We start from the raw sequence: 19,840 nt of genomic DNA, 5'->3' as shown, positions 1-19,840 counted from the left end.
AGCTAGAATTAAGAAGTTGTCGAAAAAGAAATGAGACATTCTTTTTGGGATGGATTAAAAATAAAAATAAAATAAATAAATTAAAACGCATAAAATACAATTAGGAATGTATTGTAGTTGAATATCCTTCCACTAGTGGCTGGAATCTGCACTTGAGGGGAAAAATTAGGAGTATGGAGAAAATCTTGTTGGAAGCGTCACTTACGAATGAATCCTCTAATGCACGATTTGAATTTAATCGATGCTTCAAATCAAAATCGAACATCGCTGAAAAAGGCTTTACTGCAACAACGATTAGAAAGATATGGATAAATCAAAATCGAACAAATCATAATTACAGGAGCAACTTATTTGAGACAAATGACAATTGAAACCTTCTAGCAATGCAATCATAACCTCGTCAATCAAACACAACACAAATATATACCAATGAAATTTCAAAAGTGAGATTTGGAAAAAGTTATATGCAAATCTTTAATATAAATTAAGACAAAAGGTCAAATGTACCTCTTTACGTTCATCTATTAACTAAATTTGTCTTAATTATACAATAGGGCAAAATATACACATGTTATTACCAAAGTATTCAAATATATCATTGATTCAAAATTGTATTCTTCTTTTCACCTGTTCAGATTTGCTTCGTAGTCTTTATTTTCGATTCAAACTCCAACAAGTCAATAAAAATATGAGAAAAGACTCAAATATTTTATCGAACTTTGAAAAAAAAACTCATTTATGTCATCTGTTAAAACTTTGGTTCATCTATAACATTGTTGTTGGAGAAAAGGCTCATCCATGCCATTATTTTTTAACTCCAATTTTACAAAATTATTTTTTACACGTGGCCAATTATAATTCGGCCACGTCATTTATTTTCTCTTTTTAAAAAATCCAAAATTCTAAAATTATTTGTGGAATTAAAAAAAATTCACCCGTATTAAAAAGGAATATTACAAAAAAAGTTGAAAATCAGTCCCAAAAATTCGAAAATATGTTTTGGTTCGTGACTTTTTGTTGTTTTTTACACTAGATTCTTGTTCCCTGGTGTTTTTTGAGTCTATGTTCAAAATATCAAGTGGTGTGGAGAAAATTCGACCATTAAAGGATGTTGAAATTTTGAAACATTGAAGAAAATTCAAATGGATCGTGTTGGGTTAGGTTGAATTCAAGCTCAAAAGATATTGAATTTTGGTATCTAGCTTGGAAGAATGCTACTCTTGAAATTTGAGGTGATCTCGAGAAGAATTGAATAAGTTGAAAATTTGAGAGTTTTTGGTGTTCTTCATATATTCTTGAAGAAGAAGGAGCAAAAAGAATACATTTGATCCAAAACTCCAATTAAAAAGTGTTAAAAGTTGTTTATGGTCTTATTGAGTTAGATTCCTTTTTTTAAAAAAAATAACAAATTAATGATGTGGCCGAATTATAATTGACCACATGAAAAAATGGTCTTGCAAAATAGGAGTTAAAAAATAATAGCATGGATGAACCTTTTCTCAAAGGCAATAGCATAAATGAGCCAAACTTTTAACGGATGTCATAAATGATTTTTTCTCTCAAAGTTTGATGGTATATGTGAGTTTTTTCTCTAAAAATATTGATCAAACATTGGAAGTCATGTGACCTCTTAAAGCAAAGATTTCTAGATCAGAGATTGGATTTGATCGCTAGAAAGTGTGATTAGAGAAAAGATTGAATAAGCACATAAATATTGAAGTACTAAAAGGTATTGAAGAATTTTATCAAATACACAATTTGCATGATCATTAAATTTATTTTACTAATCTAATAGTGCAATTATATATATATAAATACGAACAATATCAAAGAACAACAATCTATAAATCATACCTTGTTACAAATATTTTATGAAGAAGAAATCTTTACAAGAATTTTCACAAAAACTTTATAGGAATAGAAGAAGGAAAAGGGAAAATTTTAATCTGCTGTATTTGTTACATTTTAAGCTCGTGAGTTCGCTCCTTATTTAACAAAGAAAAGAAAGCGGTTCAACAAAAGTCCAAAAGGTTGTGTTCTTTAATTCATTCTTTAATTTCGAATTCAATATATAAATATATATTTATTTACTATTTATATGGATCCAAATTGATCCACATGAATAACCCAATCTAATTTCTTTACTTATGCTACTCAATATGGAAGAGGAATGTAAGGTCGGAAAAAAAAAACATTGAAGAATTATTGCCCAAATCTCCATTTCTGGGTAAGAGACGTTGTCAATAAGGGATGAAGAAAAGAATTTTAAAAAACAAGAAAAAATTAAAATGGAAGGAAATGTAAGAAAATACATTTTAGCAATTATATATATATATCACGTAAATAAAATTTTAAATTCTTTTCGGTGACTACTAGGGAGGAATAACTTCAGTGGTGGTAGACTTGACAATATAGATTGTGTCAAGGGAGTGATGGTTTTTTAGTTGTAAGACAAGGTGGTGTTGACGGTTATAATGATGATGGTGATAGATGAGGTGGAGACGGCAGTGAGGTGATGATAAAGAATGAGAAAGAAGGCGAAACTCATCGGTGGCCTCTTAAAGTTGGCATCAATTTTCACTTAGACACTTCAATTAGGTTTTGTTCATTTTAGACACTTCAAGTAAGACTCCGATGTGCCATTTTGACACTTTGTGCTGACTTGGCACATTGCGTGTATTGCATCCATTTTAAACGCGTAAAAAATATTTTTTTCTTTAATTTTTTTTTTTTGTTCTTCTTCTTCTTCATTGCGTGTTCTTCTTTTACAAATCCCTTTTACAAAACACAATCTTTCTCCATTTTCTTCAACATACATTTGCCCAAAACCCATAAATTCCCCTCCCCAATATCTCTAAACGATTCAAGAATCGTTGATAGACTTGTTCACATATTCACTAAGCCTCTTGATTCATCAAAAAACCAAGAACTTGATGAGTTGGGTTCAAAGATTACTACTTGTATTGTTGAAGTTGTTCTTAGAAAACTGAGAAATTGGAGAATAGTCCATTTGTTTTTTAATTAGACTTCGAATTTTGTTGTGGGTTATTTAAGGTTTGAATTCTTTAACAATTTCAAAAATAATAATTTTAGATTTGTATTAATCTTGCCGAAAAAAATGAAGGTTCGTCGAATTTTTTGATCCAATTTGATTTATATTTTTGTTTGCCATTATAACTCCATTTTTTCCTCTTTAGATGATATGGATAGCGTTGAGTGGATGTTGGAGGAGAAGAAGATTTGGTGGGGTGGGGGAGGGGTTGGGGTGGGTGGGGTTGGAGAAGATGACGACAGGGTGGGGGAGCGGTTGGGGTTGGGGTGGGTAGGGTTGAAGAAGATGACGGCGGGGTGGGTGGGGTTAATAGTTGTTAATTTTTATTTTAAAAAAAAATTATTATTTGGATAAAAAAAATGTCATGTGTCATTAAATTATTGGTCATTTTTTCTATTCAAAAGTCATTATTTGATAATTATTTTTGATATATATGTCATGTGTCTTTATTTAATTTGTTTTTTTGACACGTTAGGCGGGTGCATTACACACACTTAATATATTTTGGTGATTGTCAAAAAAGTGTCAAAATGACACATCGGAGCCTTACTTGAGGTGTCTAAAATAAATAAAGCCTAGTTAAAGTATATAAGTGAAAGTTGGTGCCAACTTTAGAGGGTCACCGATGAATTTCATCTCAGAAAGAATGAATCACAATTTGATTAATAGAAAAAGAGTAATATTTTTTGGCTTCTCGATTTCTGTCACTTCGATAATGAAATAAATAAGTTCACTTTAAAATTCTTCAGGGGATAATATCCAGAAAAGGTGTATTCTTAATATTTTGGGGTCATAGTTCAAAAGGGTTATATATGTCTTTTCACAAAAAAATTAGAAAATAATGAAGTTTTAATTGTATATATTTTATTAATATTGTATTTATGTAATGACTATCTGTTTTAACATAGTACTTTTTTTATATGGGGGGAAATCTATAAAATAAATTTGGTTAAAATCTCACTATTTTTGGCCAATATTATTTCTTTTTTTGCCTAAAAAGGAAAGCTCAAGCAAAGTTTATTATAAATTATCCCCCCAAAAAATCTAAAAAGTTATTAAACATTAAAAATTTAAATAAAAATTTTAAAATACCACAAAAACAAAAAAATTATGTGACGAGCGTGTGTATCTCACTCTATTAGGATAATGTAATGACCCGTTAGGTCATTTTGAGAATGAGTCCTCCTCCTTTCAAACGAGACCCTTCCCGTAAAATTTTAATTGGTTATTTGGACTATTCGGTAACTTTGGTTAATTAGTTGAGGGATAATTTTAGAGAATTAATTTAATTAATGGGCTAAAGTGTTAATTTATTTAATACCCTATACCACTTTTCTTATATTTATTAAAATAGGTTAGTAGAAATTGTAACTTTTAATACATAATTAGTTTGGAAAAGGAAAAAAAAAGAATTATATATATACATATAATCTGATGGCCTAATGCCATCAGATCTAACGAGAAGGAAGAAAAGCACGCCGCCGACGAACACACAAAAAAAATGGAGATGAGAGTATAAAATGGTGATCTAATGACATGTATTGGTGGAATTGATATGTTGTGATTTTGGACATGTGAAATGACTATGTTGATGTGAGATATGAAAAATTATTGTGGTTGTCATGTTATTATCGTGAATTATATGAACATGAATTGATTGCACTGGTTCTGACATATTGTGTTGATACTGAAAATGATATGAAACAAAAGGGGTCGGGCCACACGCTCCGTGGCAAGTAATATGAACAAAGGGGTCGGGCCACACGCTCCGTGGCAGGTATTATGAAATAAAGGGGTCGGGCCACACGCTCCGTGGCAAGATATATATATTGAGGGGACGGGCCACACGCTCCGTGTCAGGTTACATGGACAGAAATGTCCCCCATGGGTTCCGGACTGTAATTCAGCGGATGTGTACCGATAGGACAGACATGCATCATCTCATTGCATTTCATCACATTTTACTGATATTTGTGAATTCGTGTTTACCCCTTTATTGCTCTGTATGTGCTGAATTTGACTTGAGATGATTCATTGATGAGTATTCATGGACTATGTTGCTGTTGTTATTATACAAGTGTAGAGTTGGACTGGTTTTATGCAGGTTGTAGTTAAGGAGGTTCGGTTGGGAGGACAGGAGTACTTGTATCTATTAAGCTTTGCTTAGTTTTAGTTATCCACTTGCTGAGTACCGTGTTGTTTGGTACTCACCCCTTGCTTCTACACTTGTGTAGGTTGTGAGCCCGGACCTGCATGATCTTCTAGCATTTTCTACTACATCCGAGGCTATCATTCCGAGTGTCGAGGTAGCTGTTACATCTATCTAGCGGACACCTCTTGCTCTTTTCTTATGTTTTAGTCCTATTCTAGAGACAAAGACATTGTGACTGTATTTCTTTTCGTACTTCGATAATAAATTAGTGGCTTGTACACGTGACAATCAATCTTGGGGGGATGTTGAGCTTCTTTTATGTGTTTTCGCTTAAGTTAAATTTTGATTCTTTTCTTTTTCTTCCGCATCTACTTTTCGTTGGGTATTAAGCTGACTTATCTCGATGGATTAAGATGAGTGCCATCACACCCGAATTCGGGTCGTGACAGATAAGATCTAAAGACTATCAAATAACCAAATTCAAATGAATAATTATGTTCATTAGCAGTTTAGACTTTAGAGAAACCTAAATTAAATTCACTAAATTTAAGTGGTCTTTGTGTGTTTTGCCAAAAAAATAAAATCATGATGAGGATAAAAATTTACTAAGTTTCAATTTGTGATTTATTAACTTAATTTATTCTAATTGGGATAATAAATAAATGCACAATGTCAAAGATATAAATAAAGTGAAACCGTCAACATATTTTTGTAATACATTCAAACATTTTAATAAAAATTGAGTTGTCTCCGGAAGACCACACCTCGCCCCCTCCGTCCCCCCACCCCACCCCCCAGCCTCACATATTTTTTCCCTTTATATATATGTACTCTTCCTCTCCCAAAAATGACGAACATAAAATAATAAACATGGAGGGGCAACAACAGGGTTCTACTGTTGATTCAATTCCCCAAAAGATTTCTTCTCCAGAAGTATCTGACATTGATAACTTAACAAATGTGCAGCCTCTATCTCCAGCTTCATCTAGCAGACCCCCTCCAAGGCAACAATTGAGGTTTCGTGACGTGAAGACACTAGCTAGACTCATGGGTCGTCTTACAGAAAAGGAGAAAGAAGTTATTTTGCGTCTTTTTAATAATTAATGTAAAAGGTTCATTAATAAATTTCACCATGCTCTTGTTGTTCGATCTATTAATTTCTTCATCAGTTAGATGATTTATGATTTTTTTTTTCCTTTTTGTTTGATTTTTATGTTGATGTGTTTTACAATTGAATTAATGAGTTGCGGCGATACAAAAGGAGGTGTCACCCCAATTTTTTTTCACTCTTATAGCCTCCCCCTCTCCCTCAACTTTTTTTAAGGTGTCATTTGATTCAAAAGCAAGATATTCTATATTTATATTAATTTTATATTTTATACTCCATCCATTTTAATTTATATGAGTTAGTTTGACTTGATATTAAATATTGAGGAAAAAAAAGACTTTTGAAATTCATAGTCTAAAATAAGTCATAGATATTTTTAAAGCTATAAATCATTTCATTGAGGATAAAATGAACATTTTAAAGTTAAATTGTAAATATAGAAATATGTCATTCTTTTTCGGACTGATTAAAAAGAAAAGTAAATCATATAAATTGAAGCAAAGGGTGTATGAGATAAGTGATACTATAAGACTTTGAAATAAAATTATATTAATTTTAGATAATATCTCACGCGAAATTTGAGATATATAAATGTAATTTCAAAACGGATACTAGGATAGTCCGCCTAAGTTTTTGTATCAAAAGATTCCTTAAAGATTTTTTTTACACCTTACTTTAATGAATTGTCATCCTATTTATTAATTTTCACCATGAATCATATTTATAATTGTAGTGTTCAAGTAACGCTTGATTAACTTTTTAACCTCTTGTACCAATAATATGTTTGGTCCTATTTATGGGTTCAAAACAATATATGTTAAAGAAGAAAAATTAGAATGTCGATCTTATCGAGCTAATAAATTATACAATCTAATATTTTAGAAGCAATTTTCTTTTTTAAATTATAGAATTTCTACAACTTCTTATTAATTTTGATCCACTTAATTTTTTTTCATGACCACGTATCTTTTCGGCTAAGCAGTAGAAAAGAATCACAATTAATTTGATGATTAATATAAATATTATTTTACTACTACAAAAAAATAATCAAGCAAGAGAGTGCAATTATGGTGATCCCAAATAAAATTCATAAATAGCTCCCACGATTGAAACTGTCTAAAAAATATGTGATCATATGGCTAGAGCATATAATATTATTTTTAAGTTATATTTGTATTAAAGATGTTTGATTTTCATCATAAAACATTATCATGACAATTATAATTTTTGAAGATAGTTATCAAATTATTAGTACCGATATAGATAATATATGTTCTTGCTTTTTTATATCATATCCATAAGTGTTGTTAAACAAGATGCATCTCTTTATTAAGGAAAAATCATAAGAATATTGTGTTTAATTTAAATTACAGAATATAAATCTACTTCTTTTTATTTATAATATTAAGTTTTTAAATACAAACATAAGAATTTATAAAATACATGTTTTTATTTGTTACTTTTTTTTTTGGATTAATGTGCTACTTTTGTGTGACTTATAATTTATTATGTTTACTTTTTAGATTTCAAATTATAATTATAGTGGATACGTTTTGTTTATTTAAAGATCTTTTTCTTTCTCTCTTATTTTCCTTTTCAATAAAATCAGATCATTAATTGTTTTCATCCCTTCCATCATTATTTTTTAGGTATAAAGATTCTCTCTTTTTCTCTCTCTCTTCAATTCCAATGTGAGTGACCACGTGTTTTTGGTTGATTTTTTAGATTTTAGTGCTAATTTTTTTCGGAGTGATAATTTATCATATAATTAATTGAATCTCCATCACTAAGCAAATTTTTTGTTTGATACAATTACTTTTGAAAAAATATTTTTTTTTCTCTCTCTTCAATTTCATTTCACTTCTATTGGACAGGTCTCGTTTTACTTCTCTTTCTTCAACTTTATATATTTTAGTTACAAAAAAGAGAATGAGAATAAAATAATGTACATTTTGGGTTAACATTGATGTTCTTTTTTTTTTTACTATAATGAATAATTTGCATCAAAATATAATTAAATTGCATACCTATTATAAATCATTACACTTAAAACATTGTTTTATAATTTTAATTTAAAAAATAAATATATTAAATGGTGTACACTGTTGGTTAAGTTTGATGTACAATTATTTTTAACCACAATAAATAACTTACACTAAAAAATTAATTAAATTCCACACCGATTAAAAATCATGCGTTGTAAAATTGAATTTTGTTATATGTTTCGAGTATATATTACCTTACACCGTACCATAATGTCATCAATTATTATCATCAAATTTATAAATAATTATACCAACATATATGAAAAAATCACTAGTGTTAGTAAAATTTCATTTGTAAAAGATTAAATTACAAAGTATTGTATCTATGGTGTTGTTTTACAAAGCAACCACCAATATGTCAAACAATTACACCACAAAAATTGTAACGACCCATCCTGTCACTATGAGTACACCAGTAGTGAAAGAAATTGGGTAAGAAAACTTTTGGAGTAGTGACTTGAAAGTTTTAAGTTGGTTCAATCTAAAATGAAACTTGAATAAGTTGATGTCTAGGACAATCCGAAAAAGGTTTGGATAAAATATCTAAGCTTGGGTTGGATTTTTTATTAGCTAAGACGCTAAGGAATTCGTAAGACTTTTTAGAAGTGAATTTGAATAAGTAGAACTCCTGATATCGAACTTGACGTGAAGGGTTAGTTTAGAACGTAAAGGTTCGAAGGTGTGTTGCGAAATAGAGACTTTTGAGAGGAATTATGAGTTTTTGTCCCATGCAGGCCGCTACAACAGGTGAGATTCCACTACGGTAGGGATGTTATAGCGGGTTGGGGTCCGCTATAGCGGGTTAGCTCATTAAAACGGCAGAAATTCCAAAATCGCTCATTATTTGACAAACTAAATTTGAAAAAGTGCAAAGATGACCTAGGATGATTTTTCACCTATTTTCCATTATATTCATCAGTAAAAGTAAGTTAATTACTCCCCTAACTTAGTAGTTCGATTCTTAAGCCTTAAAATCAGTGGTGAAAATCTTAGGGGAGGGTTTTGACTTGAATTAATAGTCGAAAAGCCCCAATTTGGATAGGATGATCATGAAATTAACCTAGAATTAGGATTAAATTATAATCCAAACATATTTAGGTCATTGTTCATGAATTATGATATTTTGTATTTATTTTAGATCGAAAACAAGATAAAATTTCACAAAAGAGTCAAAGTTCGCGATCAAATTTCTGCAGTAGCTGCTTAGTGCCAGGTAGGCTAGACTTAATTTAGTAGTTAGACTTGTTTCTATTTGAAAGAAGAAACGATTTGGTCTCAATATATTCTTGTAGAGTAGTGAAAATTTCATGCTTAAGCCTTTAGGCACAAAGTTTGGATGGCTAAAAAGATTATTAGTTATTGTTGTTTAGAACATGAGTAGGTAGTGATTATCATATGACTAGTGGTTTTAATCTAGTTTATGATTGTTAATCTTTAATGATCCTTGTTGAGGTGAGTTGATGATACTATAAAGATTAAACGCAGTAGAATTTCTCGATTATACTAGAATTTTGGGGCTTGTTGTAATCAATGGGGAATAGAACGAACGAAAAAGTGCTAATTCATGAAAATGGGGAAGAAAACTACTTTTGAAAATGAATGTATACTCATAATGGTGTCCAACATCGAGCTTAATACATATAAATGTGTATATATATGTGTGTGCGCATGTTGATGTTCCATATGTAATGCTTGTATAAAGCATGTTTAAGGAATACATGATGAATGTGAATGATATCATGTTGTAAATCTTATGCATTGAACTTGTTTACTTTACTTGTGGATTTACAAGTATGGTTGTTTCATTGTGTGTATGATTATGCGTGATATCTGTGATTGCTGATTGGCTTGGGTACCACACCTGGTACAAATTATTCGGTTGATTCGGATACCACACATAATATAGGTTATTCGATTGGCTCGGATATCACACTTGATACGAAATATCTCTGGTACATATTATGATTAGCTCGAATACCACGCCTAATACGAAATAGCTATTGATTGGATTGGCTACCACACATGCTATAGGTTACTATATGGTTGGCTCGGATACCAAGCCTAGTATATGTGATTGTTTTTTTTGTGTTGGTTACATGAGTGAACCATATTATTACAATGTTGTTGGGTATGCTTGTAGTGATTGTTAAGTCAGGGTGCGGAGTGTGAGTCTTGTTTATGTTATTAGTTGTGGCTATGATTACATCTTGGTGCATAAATGATGGGGTTGTTGTGTTTAAATATTGGAATGATTCTCATGTAGATCGGAATTGAATGTTTAATACCGTAGACCATGTCTCAGAGGATCCTTGAGTGGTCCAGGTTACTTGAAAGGTGAGTTAGACTCAAGTATGGATAAACTTGATGATCTGTATATGTTTCATGTGGTGGTTAGGTTAGATTGATGTCCGGGAATCTTAATTTTAGTTCATTCACTTGAACTGTAAAGTGGTCCAGAATATATCTGATCAAGGTAGGTCTGGAAAGCCTTAGGGTGGCATAAAATATAGGCTCAAGAAAAGCTTTAAAGTGATACGAGGGTTGAATGTTTAATGGTAGAGTTGGAAGTAGAATAAGGTAAGAAATTGGGATCAACGTGTATTATTGGTGGGTATTATACCCAAAATAGTAAGATAATGAGGATAAACACTTAGGTGGTGTGCTTTTATATTGCATGATTTCTTTTGACATTAGCATGATATTATATGGTGGATTTAGATCAACCGATGATGCCTATCAGTACGTGTTGTTTGTACTGATACTACTCATTATATCATTTGGTATAGTATAATTGCAAGATTAATGATATTTTTTAGGTAAAGATGACAATGATCTTTGACAGATTTTACTCCTCTTTGCCTATGGTGAAAGTTGTGTCCATTTTCTTATGTGTATTATTTCATAATCTTAGAAGCTCTTGTACTTGTTTAAACCAGTTTCTTGGGAAGGTTTCTCGATTAATTATAAAAATGTCTTATACTTGAGTTTTCATGATACTTCAAATTATTAAAGATATTTCTTATGTTTTATTAATTTTTGCATTGCCTACTTTTAAATTGGACGGTAAGAATTCTCCTATCTAAGTGTTAGAGTAAGCGTCCACACGGTTTAATAGATTCGATCATGACAAAAATACATTCAATTGAATTTTCCCGCAATCTTAATTACACCGTCATAATTGGCCTTTGCATTATAAATGACTCCTTCAATCTTGAAATTCACATATCTTCATGCGATACATTCAAAGTAAAATTAAAAATATACTCCCTCCATTTTTTTTTGCTTGTTAAATTTTGATTTGACACATCTATTAAGAAGATAATGATTGATATATGAGTTTATTATTTTACCCCTATTAATTAATAGAGTCTTAAACATATTTACTCACTATATTTTTTAAAGACATTAACTCCATGTTAATAAATTGAATGTATAATAGGAAGAAAAAAATTGACCTTCCTTGATTTGTCAAAAATAACGAGCAAAAAGAAAAATCAAATTAAAAAATATTTAACAAGTAAATAGGAACAAAGAGAGTACTAAAACATCAGTCAAACATATTTATCAATTCCAAAACTTGATAACATTATAAATCATCAGATTTAATTTTTTATATATTTTAGTTTTAAAAAAATAAAAATAAGTATATTAAATGGTGTACAATTGGTTTAATATTGGTGTCCATTTTTTTGACCATAATGAATAATTTACACCAAAATATAATCTAATTTCAATTTTATTATAAATCATTAAACTTAAAACACCGTTTTACAATGGTAGTTTAAAAAATGTGTATATATTATTTTTTTTGGCAAGTAAAAATATATTTTTTACCAAAAGCAATTAACTGTACAGGGGACTGTGTTGGCACTACCACTAAACACAGTGAGCATCAAAGTAACACAATTGTTCAACTACTATAAAAAGTGTCTCATTGCTAATTTTGCTATTCTCAGAGGTAAAAATTTAGTCTTGTAATGGTTCCTGTTAGGTGTGCTTGACATGATCCTCTAAACACGACCTCTTGATAATCTTCCTGAGTACCTTCTGGAGCTCACTTTTCATTGCCTTGGACACACTATTGTTCCTTTCAATCCACACATAGTAAACACCGGCAACCAAGGTCATTTTATATATGGCAGCAAGCCAGCAACAACTCCATTGCCTTGTGCCCATTCCAATTCTTCTGTCCAATGCAACACTTATCTGTCTATTCCCACTCATTGTAGGACTTTGGACCAAATGGTAGCAGCATACATACATTGGAAAAATATATGATCCATACTCTCAGGTAGTCATTACACAGCCGTCCTACCTTGATAGGAGTAAGGTCTGCGTACACTTTACCCTCTTCAGACCCCATGTTGTAGAATTTCACTGGATTGTTGTTGTTGTAATACTCTCAGGTAGTCATTACACAGGGGACCCGCCATGGTAAAAGCCTATCCATTGTGTGGAGTCTTCTTAACGCAGCAAGTCTCAAAATAAATATCCACATTGGGAACCTCTGTTATTTGCGAATCAGTTTTCACAGTCTATCATTAAAATGTGTATATTTAATGGTGTAAATTGTGGGTTAAGTTTGGTGTGCAGTTACTTTTAATCACAATGAATAACTTACACTAAAAAATAATCAAATTTCGTACTAATTAAAATCATGCATTATAAAATTGATTTTTATAATATATTCCAACCATATACTGCCTTATACTATAATGTCATCAACTATCTACCAATTATTACCATTAAATTAATAAATAACTATATCAACATATATGAAAAGATCACCAGTGTTAGATAAATTTTGTTCGTAAAATAATTAAATTACAAAGTAATATATTTATGGTGTCGTTTTACAAAGCAACACCAACATAGCAAATATTTATATACAAAATATGATTTTATACCACAAAAAAACATTCAATCGATTATTTATTTATTTTGCAAACAATTTTATTTCAATCGGGAGCACAAAAACATTCAAACATAAATTAAATGAATTTAAAAAATAAACTTCACAACTATAACGAAATTGTGGATTCGAATGAATTTTTAAACATAATTATTCGTTGATTTATTGTGTTTGATAAGTTATAGTATAATAATTCAATTTTAACTGAATATGTCAATTCATTTTCTGCTTTGCCTCTAATGCTCCTCATTTGTTACTTGTGTTTTTCCTTATCCTCATGGGTTCCACTAGTAGTACTTTTAAGTATTCATTCAATTTGTTTGTCTGATTTTGACTTGATACGAAGTTTAAGAAAATAAAAAAGCTTTTGAATTTTTCGATCTTAAACTAAATAGATGTAGAATATCATGTGAAAAATTAGAAATAAAGAGTTGCTAAAAATGAAAAAAAGACATTCCTTTAAATGGACTTAAAAGAGAAGTAAAACTAACAAACAAATCTATACTATATTAAGTTTATGAAGATCTTTAAAATGTTGATTAAACTTTTTGCCTTTCATTAAAAGACTCTGTTTTAGACAAAATTATTTTGTCACTATTTTTTCTTCAATTACTATACTATTATAGTTTTATTAAATATTAACTATAATAAATATAATAAAAATTAAATGGAAAATCTTCTTCCAATTAAAATAGACTTGATCTCAAAAAAATAATCAAAAAACTTTTAAAATAATAAGCAAAAAAAGTTTTTTAAAAAAGCTTCAAAAAAGGATCCAAAAAAAAGGCGACAAAATAGGCAAAAAAAGGGTAAAAATATATATAAAAAAAAAAGGTCAAAACAATATAACCAAAAAAGTCATGAAAAATAAGTAAAAATTTTCTACTCCTAATATTTGGTACTATGATTTTTTAAAAAAGCTGAGAAAAGGGTCCAAAAATATAGGCCACAAAATAGGCAAAAAAAGGTCAAAACAAATATAGCTAAAAAAAATCTTTAAAAAAAGGCAAAAATTTCTACTCCTACTATTTGGTACTTAAAAACTGACTAAAATTATAATTCTTAGATAATTTTTATTATATATCTCATGATAAATATCTATATCTTCTTGGATAGTCATTTAAGTTTATGATTCTTTAACTTCTTCTTTGTTTAGGACTCTTGACTTTCGAATTAGGGTAGCAAAACTATGATAGATTTAATTTCAGCCCAAATCAAACTTATTTATAAAATTCCACGTAAATCTCTGAAATCGAAATTATAAAACTATTAGTTTTCTCTCTGATTTTCATGGTATAATAATAATTAAGGATTCATATATTTCTGTAGACCAAATCTAATTTATTGCTTTTGTTTTTGCAGCATATGGTCATCTCAAACAAGTCTGAATTTCGGTAAGTTTTTATTAGGTTATCTTTTTTATTTGATTGTTATATATTGAAAACAACCTCTTATTTCATGAAAATAATAATAGTAAATTAGGGATAAGGTCTGCATATACGTACGTTATTGTTGTTGTTGCATGTGCTTCTAAGCCGTTATAGTAGCTAGGATTTTGCTTAGACACCGACTTGTTCATTCATCAACATCGAAAAGGTTAGCATTTCATGTCTTTTGTACTTAATAATATAATGTAAATATAATAATTTATTTTTATATATTTATTATTAATTAACACATTAATACGTGCATAACACGTACACTTGACTAGTACAATCAATAACTCCTCCTCAAGTTATCTAATTGATAATCTCCTTTTATTCTTTAATTTAATTATAAAGTGAAAAACCAAACAACTTGTAACGATCCATTAGATCGTTTTGAAAACTAGGCCTTTTTATTTCATAAAAGACTCATCCCGTAAATTTTAATGGATATTTTGAAAATTATAGACTATTCAATGGTAATTTATTTAATTCTCTATACCACTTATTCTATATATATTAAATTAAGTTATTGAGGGTTGTGACTTTTAGTACATAATTAATTTAGAAAAGGAAAAAAAAAAAGGGTAGAAGCTTACCTTCACGGACGACTTCGAGAAGGAAACGCCGCACTTCAGTGTTCAGGTAAATCATCACATGCCTATCCTTTCTTTATGAACATAGATGATCATATTAGTGTGATTATTTAATGGTGGTGAGAAGTAAAGAAAATCAAATTGGAATGTCTTGGTGTTGCAATCTGAGTCCATATTGTTGTGACAATTTTGGTGGTTAAACATTAGTTAATGATGCCAATGATTGAGGCTAATAATTGGGTAACAATTGTTTAGAAGTATCATAGAGAAGTATAGGGTGAATGGATTGAGTTTGTGTTGTCGAGTGAACCGATGTAGTAGTTTGTAATTCAGCTTTGATAAATCTTTTTAATTTTTCTTACAATTATCACATTTTAATTCAAATTTTGATAAATTGAGATAGGTAATTAAATATTAGGTGTATTGTATTATATGAATATTAGCAAATTTATGATATTTGAAGAAATTAAGGCTTAATCCTTTCTTAAGATTTAGGAATATGAGACTTGAAATATTAGTTGTATCTAAACTTAGGAATCTGATTATAGATTTGGATGAGTTGTAGGGTCTAGGTTAATCATATAAATAATATTGGTGTCAACGTACTAGTTTACTTATAAATATTATATATCTGATAGATTGAAAACGGTCTGAGGCATTGAAGAAAGGAGGAACATTAGTGGATTAACTTGCTTTACTTCGATTCTTCGATTGAGGTAGGTTATGGTTTTATTCTATATCATAGATAGACTCTTAATAGTGATTGATATTCATTGAGTAATGTGTGAAGTTTACTATGCATTTAACTGTTGTGGTTTGGATGGTTGATATATTATTGTGATTCGTCTGAAATCCCGAGGCCATGAAATCCATAATCTTAAACTTGCCCTATCAAAAATGGTGCCTTAAATAAAGAAGGTTTGATGAAATATTATTAATGAAGTGGAATGTAATAATAAAGAATGATAAAGTAATTATATCTGGATCAGGAGTCACGAGCCGACACGGTATATTTGGATCGGATGTCACGTTCCGGCATGATAATATTAAAGGAAAACAACTTTAAATGACTTAATGCTACCCAATATCCAATAACTCATTCACCAAAAGAGCATGATGTGGAGGTCTGAGTCCTCATGTGTGATCTTGATATTGTTGAGTAGTTATGTAATTGTTCATTGGTTGTCACCTGTTAAGCGTTGTTGTTGATTTCCCCCTATTACTTTATGCATATTAATTTTTATGAGTCGGCCGATGATGCCTAGGGTTGGGCGTTCGATATTCGGTTTGATATTTTCAAAGTTTGGGTTCGGTAATTGATAATTCAAAGTATATAATAAATACCGAACTTTCAAATTTTGATTCGGTAATTTGGTAATCGATAAAATAAAATTTGATTCGGTACGATATTCGATAATACCATATTGAAGTGGAAGTCCATACGGAATATGTTAGTACATCATATTTACAATAGCAACAATAAAAGATGTGAAGATTTTTAATAACAAACTAAACAATGCTGCTGCCTTCTTAGAAATGCTCATAGTGATCTCATCTTTGCTTTTGTTGTCCCTTTAGGTACAGGTTCTAACAACCAAGCTGAAATTAAAGCTGCATCCAACATCAAGTAGGTATCCAACATTCGGTAATACCTATCAAATGCACTCTCAAAATGTTGTGCGGCATCCAACATCAAGTAGGTCGAATTTCACCGAGTTGAAATATCTAAACATAATGACTTCTTACTGTCTATATTTTTAAGTTCACAACATTCCGCAGATTTTCTAATCCTTGCGGGAGATTGTCTAACATATTTCACCATTTGCCTAACACGTTTGATAGATGGACCAACTTTTTTTATGCCATCTTGCACAATAAGATTCAAAATGTGAGCCATACATCTTACGTGAAAATGGTTACCACATTTCATGTTAGATCCCCAATTAACCATTTGTTTGTGTAACTCTTTCACCGTGTCATCTTTAGAAGAAGCATTATCTACAGTTATAGTGATTATTTTCTCCAATTTCCAATCAAGCAAACACTTACTAATACAATGGGCCATTTCGTCACCCTTATGACTAGTAACAACCTGAAAGTTTAAAATTCGTTTATGCAAGAGCCAATCACTATCAATAAAGTGTACTGTCAAACACATATAATTTATTCTCTGTATAGAAGTCCATGTGTCTGTGGTTAGACAAACTATTGATGATGTTTCTTTCAAATACTTCATAAACTTTTGTCTCTCTTCACCAAAAACTACATAACAATCCCTAGTCACTGTTCTACGGGAGGGAACTCGGAATAAAGGTTGGTTTTTTTCATAAACTTCTTAAAACCTTCCTTTTCAACAAAACGAAAAGGAAGCTCATCAAGGATTAACATCTCAACTAAAGTCCTCCGAGATACCTCTTGATCAAAAGTCCAAATTGCCCCATTACGCATTTCACCTTCTAATGGAAAGTTTAAATTTGATTGTTTGTACTTGGAATTGAAAGTGTTAACCTTATTTGGATTTTTAGGACAAGTTTTCAAATGTTTATTCAGTCCACTTGTTCCATTTTTAGTTGAATCAGCTAAGAGAACTTTACCACAATGCTTGCACTTTGCTTTATTAATTCCATCTTCTATGAGCTTATTATAATGCGGCCAAGCAGTAGATTTTGATTCTATAACTTTTCTCTTCACAGTCACTGAATGTTGTTCAACTTACGATGTTGAATCAAGATACTCAGTAAGAGCCAGAGGTGAGCTTCCACTGACATTGATTGTTTGACTTGTTTCATCTTCCATTTAAACATAGAAGAGATTACAAATATTATAAGACACAAATTGGAAGTGTAAAACAAAATCAAAAAATACAATACGGAAGCTATTAAAGAAACTTAAATAAGTTAGATTTTCTAAATTGCTATACTATGTTTCTCCTATGAAACAAGATCCATTAAGCTGAACTAACTATTCATATTTAAAAGGACACAGAGGATAATCATCTTCATATTTCAGTGGGCATGTCAAGGATAACATACTTCTGAAGCGAGAAGCCTGGAGCGAAGTGCATGCTTTTTTCAACTGAAGCACAATTCAATATATATAAAAATATACTTTATTAAATTTGCATACAAAAAAAATAAAATTGGATCTCTCTTTTGGCTTGATTCCATTGAATAAAAAAACAGATTTTACTACAATCACAACAAATAAAAAAGCAGAACATAGAGAACAATTACAAAACTGACAACATATTGCAAAACAGTGACAAAAAACAGAGTAGATTAGTGAAAAAAATTACAAATCAGAGAAAAAAACTGTACAACAGGAGGAGAAAAAGAGAGCAGAAAATAAAAACTAATTGCAACAAGTCGAAGAACTGAAAAGAAAAAATAGAAAAGAAGAGTAGAAAAAAGAGTAACCCAACCCCAATAGTAGTTGGGTAGCAATAGAGAAAATAAAGAAAAGAAGAAGAGAAAAAAAAAAGAAAAAAAGAGGAGAAGAGAAGAAGGAAGAGGAAGAGGAGGAGAAGAAGCGAAGAGAACTTACATTCAAAAATTTGCAGCAATCGAAGAGCAAAGGAAAAGAATTCGCAGTGGTCACTGGTCACTAGAATCATTCATTCATTCCTAGCCTAGGGCTAATTGAGAAAGTTTCAGAAAATGTGTATAATATGTTTACTTAGGGTTAGGAATTTGGGTTGGACAATTTAGAAATTTGGGCTAAACATTTTACTAATATGTTTATGGGCCTTTACTCCTTTAGGCCCTATAGAGTTGAGAATACAATGGACTGGTCATTTACTCATTTAATTTTGATATTCGGTATTTACCGAATACCGAATGGTATATTTATAAATATCGAATACCGAAATCGAAATACCAAAATATAAAATTCAGTATCGAATAACGAACCAAATTATCGAATTACTGAATATCAAAATACTGAAATAGCCAGTTCGGTTCGATAATTCGGTTTTCGGTATTTTATGCCCAGTCCTTGTTATGACCCGTATTTTTCACATTAGGACAATTTGGGGATAATGGTAATAAGTCAAGGGCAAGGCTATGTTTGACCTTGTTGGATACAAAATTCTTAAGACTAAATTGAGATGTGGAAATATTGGAAATTTGTTAAGGGTAAAAATTGAAATTTCTCATGTGGAAATACCATAAAAGATTAAGAACAAAATTGGAATTACTCATGTGGAAATACTATAAAAGGTTGAGGACAAAATTGGAATTTCACATGTGGAAATACTATAAAAGGTTGAGGACAAAATTGGAATTTCACATGTGGAAATACTATAAAAGGTTAAGGGCATAATTGGAATTTCAACTTGGAAATATTAGAAAAGGTGAGGGGCAAATTGGTAATTTCACTTAGAAGTCTTTATGTCTTCCAACTCTTAGAACTTTCAAGACAATTCAAGAAAGAAGGAAATGAATTGTAATAGTTTTGTTGCATTTATGGAATTTTTGGGTGAAATATGGAATTGATGAATATTGAATAGTTTACTTGGAATATTTTTCACCTATGTTGGAATGAGTTGAAATT

This window comes from Solanum dulcamara, chromosome 6, assembly GCF_947179165.1.
Source record: "Solanum dulcamara chromosome 6, daSolDulc1.2, whole genome shotgun sequence".
Classification (NCBI taxonomy): Eukaryota; Viridiplantae; Streptophyta; class Magnoliopsida; order Solanales; family Solanaceae; genus Solanum; species Solanum dulcamara.
This window is presented reverse-complemented; position numbering follows the sequence as displayed.